Consider the following 11,786-nt stretch of genomic DNA (forward strand, 5'->3'; position numbering starts at 1 on the left):
GCAGAGAGGACGTGTCCCCGGAGGAGGCTCCGGGAGGGTCCCAGCTGGGTGTGCTGAGGGCCCGGCTGGGCCAGCTTTATAGCCAGGCCTGGGCTGGGCCTGGGGGGTGGGAGGGAGGGAGCCCGGGAGGGAGGGAGGTCACACCCCTCGGACCTCCTGGGAGTTCCGCGGCCAGACAGGTCCCTGAGCCCCGAGGAGGGGGCTGTCTGGAAAGGGCACAAAGGGCTGTCTGGATGCCACACGGGCCTGGGGCCTCTGACCGCTGCTGTCTGGCAGCTCAATAATAATTTTAGTGCCTATTGAATTTCCCTGACCCCACCCCAGTCCTAGTCTATGAAAAAGTGAGCCGCTTCTGTGAAAACAAGTGTCCCATTAGCCGGCTGTTTAAATCTCTTTCCTGCAGGCCAGTCTGGGTCTAGGTTTGCTCACTGAGAGGAAGGAGGGAACGTGTTCTGCACTCCTGCCTGTTCCGGTCCAGGACCCATTCGGGGCACTTTCACAGAAGCCCCTTGAGTTGCCTCCCTCCATTCTCCAGTCCCTGCAAGCCCCCTCCCGCTCATCTCCACAGTCCCTCAGGTGACCCTGTCCTCCCCGTGACAGAAGGAAGCTAGACGCTATCAGGACAGGGAAGCTGGCAGCTCGGCTCTCTGCCAGTCCCAGGAGAAGCGATTTCTGCAAATGTCTTTGCAACCACAGGACTGCAGTGAGGGAGCCCCCGAGTGCAGCATCCTTCCGGAGAGCCCTCTGCACAGTGAGCCTGCCGCGGGCTCACAGCATCAGCGCAGTGTGAGCCCAGGTCATGCCCGGATTCAGAACAACAGAGCTGCCCAGAGTCACGTGGGTGGGAGCCCCCAGTGCCTCCTCGAACACACATTTGAGGCTGGCTGGGCTCAAGTAGGGGGCCTGCTGCTCGCTGGCTATTTGACCTGCTAACAAGTCCCCTAACTTCTCAGTGTCTCAGTTTCTCCTCTGAAGGAGGGGGCGATGACAAGTCTACTTCACGGGCTAGTGTGAAGATTGAACGGATTACACGCGTAAGACGCTGGGTGCAGCGCCCCGTGTCGTGAGCACCCTAGAGGGTTTGCTCTGGTTACCATCTGCCTGCTCTTGCAGTCTCGGGGGCACCTTTCTAAAAATTACTATGACAAGAAGAGCAGTCATTTCCTGAGTCTTGCTCTGTGCCAGGCAGTGTTCTGGGCCCTGAACGTGTATTCACAACAGCCCTAGGAGGCAGGTGCCAGCATCCGCAGATCTTCCAGATGCGAAGTCAGAACACACACGACGAAGGAAACTGCCTGCGCTCGCTCAGCAAGTCCCCGATGCCCCTCCTGGCACAGGGGATTTGAGTATGCGCAGGAGGAAGCCTTTCCCAAAACGAGACAGCCTTACCTCCCCCTGTCCTGTCACGTGGGAGGTGAGCAATGACGGTGGAAGAGGACAAGGACGGTGGTTGGGGGCCGAGGGGCCCAGTGCGCAGGGAGAACCCCTGAGCCCTTTCCCAGCAGGGGGCAGTCTGGCCTCCTCTGTGGGTATGCTGTGTCACTGACAGGTCTCTCATGCCATCCCCCTGCCTCTGTGCTCCTCACATGTCCCAGGCAGAGTAAGAGAGAACCTTCTGATGCTCGAGGGCGGAATTCCCCCGGATGAGAGCACAAATTGCCACCATACGCCTATGTCCGTACATATATATATATAGACGTATGCATATACCTGCGTGTGTGCATTTGCTTGGGTTTTAGCAGTAAGGTGGGGGGGGGCTTTGAATTCGAGGAAGGGGAGAAATAATAATGCTGATAATAATCATAATGGCTAATATTGTTTATGGGCTGCACACTGTTCTGAGTGCTTTATATACATTAACTCTTTATCCTCACAATTTGCCATTATCGTTCCCATTTTATAGATGAAGAAACTGAGGCATAAAACTGGGTACCTGACTTGCCCAAGGTCATACAGCTAGTAAGTTGCAGAGCTCGGGTTATTTGAAGGGAAGGAAACAAGGATTCTGTCAAACGCGCTCACAGGACAAGGTAAGAGGAAATACAGAAATCCTGACAGTTGAACGGGGTGGGAGGGGTAATGGATGGGGGAGAGCTGGGAGCCTCTCAGGGGGCAACACAATCATGACCTTTACTGCTTCTCTGCTCCCCTTTCCTCCTCTTGCACCTCTGTTTCCTCAGCATTTGTGTAATTCACAAGGCAGAATTCAAATCCCATCTTGGAGTTCATATATCACATTGTCCCGACACCCCCTGAAATATAAGGCGCCACCTGTGGGTCCGGCCTGAGGGGGCCCTCCTGCTCTCCCTGTGAAAAGTGTAGCCTTCTTCAAAAGGAGAGCTGTTGCCTTTCTTTGCAAGTGATTAGCAAGGAAAGGACTTACTTGATGCAAACATTTGGGCCTTAAGTCAGGCCAAAAGGTGCAGAAGTGTCACATTTACAGGAGACCCAGGACTTGTGGCCCTCAGTCCCTGGAAGTTGTTCCATAAATATGCAGTAGCCCACCACGCTCGCTGCTGGGTGAGAGGAAGAGATGTGGCTTATCACTGGCCAGGGTGGTGCCAAGGATATGACACCCAGGCTGCCCTTGCAAGCCGAGGCCCCCTCTCCAGGCTCCCAACATCTAGACCCCCCGGAGCTCCCCGGGGCTGGAAGCTCACGATGGGGCCTTGCGGGGCCCCTGTGCTGCAGCTCCCTGACAAGCCAGTGCGCCGAGGAGATGCCTCAGGGCTGAGGACCTCTCAGTCAATCCAGGGTCGCGTCTGGGCTGGGCAGGGGATGCAGGGGAGGCAGACAGACAGAGGGCGAGTCCCCCAGCCCCAGCTTCAGTACTTCTGAATATTTTCGCATTCAAGGACCGTTACATAGGACACAGGAGCGCAGGGTGCTGATTCTGAACCGTGCCTCTCTGCCCAGAAGCCGCTTCTGCACCTGGGGTAACTGACCAGTTAAACTGAAACTTAGTTTTTCAGATAAGAAAGTAAAGTGGAAGCACCCTCCTCTGCAGGATTCTCTGCCTTTCCCAGGTGTCTCACTGGGCTCCTGGGCTGGCCTCCCAGCACGGAGCCGACTCTAGAGCTGAGTCCTTCATGGGAACTGGAACTGACCGGGACCAGTCCTGTCTTCGTGGATGGGCTTCTGGGGTCCGGTGGTCAGGGAGCTCCTAGGGCCACTGGTGCCTGGGCAGATGGTCCACGGTTTGGAAACTGAAAATCCTTCCCAATCTCCCTTAAGGCGCAAGAGCCCGGGAGCGTTGGTCACCCTCAGAGGATTTGTCCAGCAAGGTGCCCCATCCCCGGCCTTTTCCTGGCTACTTTGTAGAATCAGAGGGCTTAAGGCTGAAGTGGACCATCCCATCCATTCTCCTGCCCCCTGGTTTTTAGAGCTAAGAAAACTGAGGCCCAGAGAGGTGACAGCATCTCCAAGCTCACACAGGTTATGATGGATGCCTGCATAAAGTCAGGTCTTCCGATTCCCGGCCCCAAATCTTTCCACACCTTCAAACTGTTTCCAGCACATGGAACTGCAGGACCCCCTGAAGCTGGCTGGGAGCATCCATAAGCCCCAGGCAAGCTGGGGACTCAGTCAATCCAGGGTCGAGTCTGGGCTGGGCAGGGGATGCAAGGGAGGCAGACAGACAGAGGGCGAGCCCCCCAGACTCCTGAGGCTTCCTGGACACAGGCTCCTAGTCCTGAATGTGGATTCCAGGCGGACTGAAGAGTTTTGTTGGGGAAATAAAATAATTGAGCAATTAGCTAGTGGTGAATGTGGATTGGGAGACCTTTTTCAAGGGACCTATTAGTTGCAGGGAGGAAGGGCAGCTGCCCTTTGTCATGCAGAGTTGGGAACCAGGCCTCCCCTCCGACTGTGGATCTGGGGGGAGAGTCTGGTCAGGCAGTCTGTGGGGTCAGGTTGGGCTTGAAAAGTGGAAAAATTGTAACATAGCCTCCACTGACCTTGTGGGAGGGGAGACTACTTACAAAACTGTCTGAATCAGACCTTTCTAAGGTAGAAGGAGTGCATACTGTTTACGAACCTGTGTTGTTAGGGGTTTGAAAAGTTTGTGAAGACTTTTTTCCCCAGAGATAGTATGTTGTGAATGCTCTAAGTGTAATCGTGTGAATTCTGTACAAGCATGCAATTACTCCGCCTCCCGTCTGTTTGGTTGGCATGTTGTTGGCATGCACATGCGTTAGGACTGGGGACATTTACGACCAGTCTCCTCCCCGCCCCCGGTGGCCTTTAGATAACCCAGACTGGCAGCCTTGCTCTGTCTTCCCCAGACCAGTCCACGGCTCCTGCAGCCGCTTTCCCTGACCTGGAGTCACCCGACCCGGCCATCCAGCACAGCTTGGCCATCATGGAGCCACAAAGCCCGCAGCCCCTGAGTGTCAGGGGTGGGCCCCCGCAGCCCCTGAGTGTCAGGGGTGGGCCCCCCCATGCCTCCCCTCCCCTCAGCCCCAGACAGCTTCTCTACAACCCCTGTTCGGGCACCTCCCACCTTCCGCCAGGTCTGGGTGTTTTTCCACAGGAGGCTCTTGGGGGCAAATCATCTGCGGAGCTGGTGTAACTACGGATTCCTGGACCCCAGCCCAGACCTCGTTAAAGGTCTTGGATGGGGGCCTGGGGCCAGGAATCTGAATGTTAGAGCTTCTGCGCGTGCACACGAGGGTGGAGGAGAGCAGGGTTGAGTGGCAGTGCGATAGCAGTCCTGTGGGAGAAAAGCATCCCATCCTACCATTAAGGAGAACCGTAACCCAGCCCTTTCCAGAGGGTTCCTCAGCTTCCTGATTGCCTGTGATGAGAGGAAATAAAGTGACCAGAAAAAAAAGGGAAAAGAATTTTTTCCCTGAGGTCTTTTGTGGGCTTTCCCTGAACATGTGAGAGTAAGAGCAGGCAAACAGAAAGGTTTTTTTTTCTCCCTCTGGCAAAAAGCCCTTTTGTGTCTTTCCCCACAGCTTCAGTACTTCTGAATATTTTCACATTCAAGAACCGTGACATAGGACCCAGGAGCCCAGGGTGCTGATTCTGAACCGTGCCTCTCTGCCCAGGTGACGCCTAACTTGTCACTCTCGTGGCCACACGGAGCACAGACAAAGGTTCCTCCCCCGAGGCCCAGCCCGCTTTCCCACCCCCGCGTCCTGCCCCTCACAGCCGCCCTCCACTCAGCATTCAGGCCTCTCACAGAACACCCCCTGGAGGGTCATCTAGTGGCTCATTCTTCATCTCTCTTTTATCTTTGAAATGTTCTCATCTGGCAAGTCTCAGCATAAATTTCACTTCCTTTATGAAAACCCTTCCTAATGTTCTGAGCAGCCCCATCTCTCCCTGCCCAGTTCATCACTATGTTCTCTGGATGCCCTTGGTCCCTCGTGAAAACAGGGGGATGACACTCCCTGTGACATTCTGGAAAGAGATGCTGGGGTGCAGCTTTCCCGATAGAGCACCTGCTCAGTGAGGGACGGACACCCTCTAGGTGTAATCATGCCTAACATGGTGCCCGGCAGATAGTTTGTGCTCGAACTGCACTTGCTGAAAAAAGAGAGAGGCAAGGGGTGGGCGGCAGGGGAAAAAGAGAAGAGTAGATGGATGGAAATTAGACACATGAGATCTTAGTCCAGATTGAGGCCACTATTGACTCAGGAAACTAATAACCAACACATACAACTTTAAAGTTGACAAACTTGGCAGATGGACAGACAATGAGAAGCGTCTCCTGTGCTCACCTCTAACCTCTGCTCTGCTTCCCCAAAGCAATACTAAATCTTGTATGAGCTTCCAGAACGTCTGGACCTGCACAAGCCCAGGTGTGTGATAACATCCGTGTGGTAACATGTTCTGTTTTCACCTGACAACACATCCTCCACTGCCTCCCTGCCCTTGGAGACACAGCCAGGAGTCATCAGGGCCAGAGCTGGGTCCTGATTCTCTTGATCTCACGTGATTCCCTTGGCCTTTTCTTTATTTTTTTTCAGTGTGTCAAGATTTGCTTTTATAAACTAACTTGGCCAGATTAAGAAACTGAACAATATTTACACCTCTGAACTTCAAGGATCTAAATCTTGTCACATACTCCCCACCCAAATCCCCACCATCTTTTTAGATAACATGACATGAATAAGTAGGTCAAAATCCTTTTGAAAAAAAATTTTTTTTCTTTATTTCTATTTATTCATTTATGCAAAGACAATATCAACATAGGTAATAGGAACACACTTTTAAGTTTAATTTTCCATTTTGAAAGGTTCAGAATTTTGTCTCTTCTTTCTACCTTTTTAAATACTTCAGTCCAACAAAACAGCACACAAATAAAAATTTATTCCCTTACTTTTCTTAAGGTCATATTGGGATAATTAGAATTGGCTGTTTAGAATTTAGGTATCATTTATAGTAAACTGGAGATTTCATCATAGAATAATACATGTAAGAATGTTATAGCACACACACACAAAAGTACAGAGAATTTGAAAAAGAACAAATTTCAGGGCACTTTCAAATTCTGAGGCATAAGAAAGCACTCTTGGGGATCCTTAAGCTAAAAGACTCTTTCCTTCAGATTCAGAATGAAGATTATTAGGAATTGTAAGACAATGGGCACTGATGATATGGCCGATGGAAGATTCATTAGGTTAGGGAAAAATGGAGTTTCCATGTTTTAGTGAAGCGGCTGGCCAGTGAAAGAAAACCCAGGAAGCCACTTTAAACTCATGTCCATGGCAGGTCAAATGATGCTGATACAAGTGTTTCCCTTAGAAAGGTATTATCCCATTGCTACCTTTCCAAGGCTTAGCCCTCAGATTGTTTATACTGATACTTCTCTTCTTCACATCACCTGTTCTAGGAGCAAACCTCCTGGAAGAATGGTGCTACAGACTGGAAAAGCAAGACTGTGGATACAGCAAAGGAGCTCTGGATCTCTAGTTGTTTGTCACGGTTTACACTGTCTAACGAGGAACCTAGCTGATCTAAAAATGGACTGTTAACTCTAAATCTAGTATATTTTTGGGATATGCTTATTGCTAAACAACTTTTGTGGTTTAGAAACACCAAAACTTCCTTGACTCTCCTGGACATATTTTACTTTAAAAAAGGAAATATAATAGGCTAAAAAACAAAAATAAAAATCTATCTGTTCTTTAACAAATAACTAATATTTTAATGTTTTTATAAAAACAATTCCTTTCAGGTACTCTGAGTAACTTTTAAGCAACATTAAAAAAAAGGTTCAGGGCTTGCCTGGTGACGTAGTGGTTAAGAATCCGCCTGCCAATGCAGGAGAAACGGGTTCGAGCCCTGGTCCGGGAAGATCCCACATGCCGCGAAGCAGCCAAGCCAGTGCACCACAACTACTGAGCCCACATGCCACAGCTACTGAAGTCCGTGTGCCTAGAGCCCGTGCTCCGCAACAAGAAGAAGCCACCACAATGAGAAGCCCGCGCACCGCAACGAAGAGTAGCCTCTGCTCACCTCAACTAGAGAAAACCCGTGCACAGCAACGAAGACCCAACACAGCCAAAAATAAATAAATTTAAAAAAAAACAAAAAAAAGTTTCAGCCTTCTTTAATACCAATATTTTGCACAACTTAAGATACAGCCATTGAGTTTAGCATTCCAAAGGAAAAAAAAGTAAAAGGAAAAAAGGAGAATAGTAACTTATCAGGAAGCTTATGTACTTAATAAAGTTTAGTTTGTTTTGGAGTCTTTAAAAAAAATTAGGCCCAGAATTTAATTATCCTAATTACCATCCCAATCAGATATCTCTATGTGTGGATTCTAGATAAGATAAAATATTTTGAACTAATACATGTAAACCCATTGATTGGACTGTTTGTTTGGAATCTGTTTTACTGGGTTTAGATAAGGAAAACTTCAATAAAGCTAACTATATACTGAGTTCCACTGATTAAAAATGCAGTTTTAAAAACTCTGCTTTTGTGGTAAATTTCTGGACAAATCATAAAAGCACAACATCATAGATATTGTACTGTTCACAGGTACTTGTTGGAGAAGTGAAGTGCTTGTATTTAAACTATCAAAATTCTGACCTTTCAAAATAGGTTTTCTAAAACAATTTTTTTTGAAAATCAGCATTTGCTTTTAAACTCTTAAAATGTCAATTTAAAAAAATCCTTACAGATAAATCTTAAAGTTATTCCTTTCAGTCTCAATTATTTTTTTACTTTTAACTATATATTGAACACAGAATCAGTTTCTAAGTAAATGTCTAATGAAAAAGTTTCAATGTAAAATAATACTAGGCAATCTAATATAACTTGTATAGAAAAGTCTGAGTGTGATTTATCAAAATTCAGAATTAAATTTCTATAATAGTTGAAAAACTTTCAGTCTCTTCTTACTATTCAAAATCTGCAACTTCCTGTGAGACTAGAAAGTCAGCAGAGAAGATCAAACAGACTTAAGCACTGCCCAACTTCTTCTAAAGTGATGAAGAACTCTTCACTTCTAAAGTGATGAACTCTAGGACTTCCCTGGTGGCGCAGTGGTTGAGAATCTGCCTGCCAATGCAGGGGACACGGGTTCGAGCCCTGGTCTGGGAAGATCCCACATGCCGCGGAGCAACTAGGCCCGTGAGCCACAACTACTGAGCCTGCGCGTCTGGAGCCTGTGCTCCGCAACAAGAGAGGCCGCTATAGTGAGAGGCCCGCGCACCGCGATGAAGAGTGGCCCCCCGCTTGCCGCAACTAGAGAAAGCCCTCGCACAGAAACGAAGACCCAACACAGCCATAAATAAATAAATAAATAAATAAAATTTAAAAAAATAATAAATAAATAAAAATAAAGTGATGAACTCTTATCCTACTCAAGTAGTCATCTTGAGTAACAAGGGAGTTTCTCAGTCTGTTCTCTGGATTAAATAGACACGATTCCACCGTCTGTATGCTTCAGCCCACAGATTTCTTTTGTGGGCCATTTCCAGAGGATGGAGTAACTTCATGAATTGAGCATTCACTTGGCAAAACTTCAGCTCCTGGATCAACTTCATCACAGTGGTAGTTAACAGCTGTATAATCCACAGGAATAACGTTAACTCCTTTGTTCCCCAGTAGGCCACTGAGGTGGCATCTGATAATTATAAACCCACAGCTGATATCTGGTCATAACCTGAACTGGTGAATTTGGTTTTTTTGTTTGTTTGTTTGTTTTCTTTTTTTTTTTTTTAATCAGTCATCAATTTTATAGACATCATTGTATACATGTCAATCCCAATCGCCCAATTCAGCACACCACCATCCCCACCCCACCGCGGTTTTCCCCCCTTGGTGTCCATACGTTTTGAACTGGTGAATTTGGATAAGGAGGATAAGCCTGAACACACTGATTCATTGTGGTTGGAGACTGCATGTAAGTTTCAGTGTTGGGATTATTCCAGTGTTTGGATTACACTGAAACTGTGGTGGAGGAGGAGGATTAAAAACCAAAGGACGTGGCTGTACGTGATAAGCACTTAAAGTTTGTCTGCTGATTGCGGGGCCCAGTTTCAGCTTTTTACCGTGGAAGTTTATCTGTGATTCTACTATCTTCTGCACATCCATGTCATTATAAAATGAAACAAATCCATAGCCTTTGGACACACCAGTTCAGTCCGTGATTATCTTCACTTCTCTTACTGAACCATATCTAGCAAAGAAACTTGTAATTTCGGTTTCATCCATCCTAACATCAATTCCACCACCAAAAAAAAAAAGGTATTTGGCATGATTTTGCCTTCTGGTAAAACATAGCCTTGGCTGGTCGTAGTTGATGAAGGCTGGGTGCTGGCCTCTCTGGAGGTGGTTGAGTTTGGAGTCTCAGGATTTGCAGCCTCAGGATGGCGGCAGCCAGGGTTCCGGCAGAGGGGCTTGAGGAGGGGCAGGGGCTGCTGTTAGGCCTGCTCGGGCCCGCCGCCTGGCTTGACTGGGCAGAGGCGGACGAGCGAGGACAGTCAGAGACGGGTGGCGAGGCCAAGGGGCACAGGCGGACTCCCTTGGCCTTTTCCTTAGGATCACCTGTTCTAGATGGAAAATTCTTTAAGGCCTGGATCAGATCATATTTTCTAGGCTGTCAGTACTAAGTTCATCCTAGTGGAGCCAGAGTTCTAACCAGTCCAGGGGAGAGTGTTAATGGAGGGCGGTGGTATTGATATTTGACATCATTAATTGATATTTGCTATCATAATCATTATTATGGTACTGATATCATTATCCTATTCTCTACCTGATTCTCTACCTCTCATACCTGATAAAGCAGGGAGGAAGCATTTGCACATTCTGACGGGTAATTGGAAAGGTGGCCTGAGTAAACAAAATACATAACAACGAGTGTGGAGTCATTTGGGAATCCCTAGGATTAGCTCTGTCCTGCTGAGCCAGATCCTTTTCCCAGATACTTCAGCATTTTGTTAATAGCTCAGCACTGCAACTGTCATGGAAAGGAAACGAGCTTTTGCCATCCACTCTGGTGAGAAGCCACTGGCGTGTTTTACCCGCTTCCTGCATGTTCATTAGGGAATGTGACACTCCAGCCACCAAGCAGCCCCGACACCTCCTGGAAACACTTTTTGCTTCCTCTGCAATGCAGCTCTAAGCTGTCCTTTGAGCATTTGGCCTGCTGCTTGCTCTTGGAGCTCTGAGAGTTTCCTGGTGGGAGCTGATGAGTTTTCTGAAGAGCCGTGTGTGTGTGTGTGTGTGTGTGTGTGTGTGTGTGTGTATTCAAAGACATATCTATGGTACTAAATCAAATAGCAAAGAAAGATTTATAATGAAAAGTAATAGTCTTCCACTCCATCCTTCCCCACTCTTCAAACATCACTTCTGACGGTTTACCTCCCAAACCATAAACAGTACGGTTGATTTCTTACCTTAGAGGTATCTGTTGACTCCCTGCTATGAAAAACAAGCATTTAGCTCTTTTCCCCCCTCATTCTGCATTCCATCCTCCTCTCAAATTTTTAATAAATGCATTGGTAATTTTAGTTATTTTCATCACTTTTGCAAATTTAAACAATATACGAAAACCTCTATTTCTTGCTCCCTGAGCTGCAGACAGTGTCTTACTTTTGCATCACATAAAACTAGACTATGAAGCGACCATGTCTTGCACCTCCTCACCCACCCTGGTCTCCCAACTCTGTACTAGCTACACCTTGGCATTTGCAATGGCAAGATTAGTAACCTTAACATTCTGTTTAGTCCTTTGCTGAAAACAAGTAAGTGACATTTATGTTACCATTATTATGTAAATATTCTTTATTGTAGAGCCAAAAAAAAAAAAGCTATGGGTCCAAAATAAACCCTGGGCCACTCATTCTAAGCAAAGTAAGTCAGAAAGAGAAGGACAAATACCATATGATATCACTTATGTGTGGAATCTAAAATATGACACAAATGAACTTATCTATGAAACAGAAACAGACTCACAGACATAGAGAACAGACTTGTGGTTGCCAAGGGTGAGGGGGTGTGGGAGAGGGTCAGACTGGGAGTTTAAGATTAGCAGATGCAAAATATTATATATAGAATGGATAAACAACAAGGTCCTACTGTATAGCACAGGGAACTATATTCAATATCCTGTGATAAACTGTAATAGAAAAGAATATGAAAAGAATATATATATGGGGGCTTCCCTGGTGGCACAGTGGTTGAGAGTCTGCCTGCCAATGCAGGGGACGTGGGTTCGAGCCCTGGTCTGGGAGGATCCCACATGCCGCGGAGCAACTAGGCCCGTGAGCCACAATTACTGAGCCTGCGCATCTGGAGCCTGTGCTCCACAACAAGAGAGGCCG

At 47.4% G+C, this 11,786-nt stretch overlaps 1 pseudogene across 1 annotated transcript; it reads right to left on the minus strand.

Annotated features, from left to right (window-relative positions):
• Nucleotides 1–9,316: 9,316 nt before the first annotated feature.
• LOC309606285 (deleted in azoospermia-like pseudogene) lies at nucleotides 9,317–10,312 on the minus strand (annotated as a pseudogene). The gene is made up of 2 exons: nucleotides 10,238–10,312; nucleotides 9,317–9,860 (listed from the first exon to the last, which is right to left on the minus strand). The product of its transcript is annotated as a deleted in azoospermia-like pseudogene (transcript).
• Nucleotides 10,313–11,786: the final 1,474 nt, after the last annotated feature.

The sequence above is a fragment of the Balaenoptera borealis genome (assembly GCF_965194805.1).
Source record: "Balaenoptera borealis genome assembly, chromosome: 1".
Taxonomy (NCBI): Eukaryota; Metazoa; Chordata; class Mammalia; order Artiodactyla; family Balaenopteridae; genus Balaenoptera; species Balaenoptera borealis.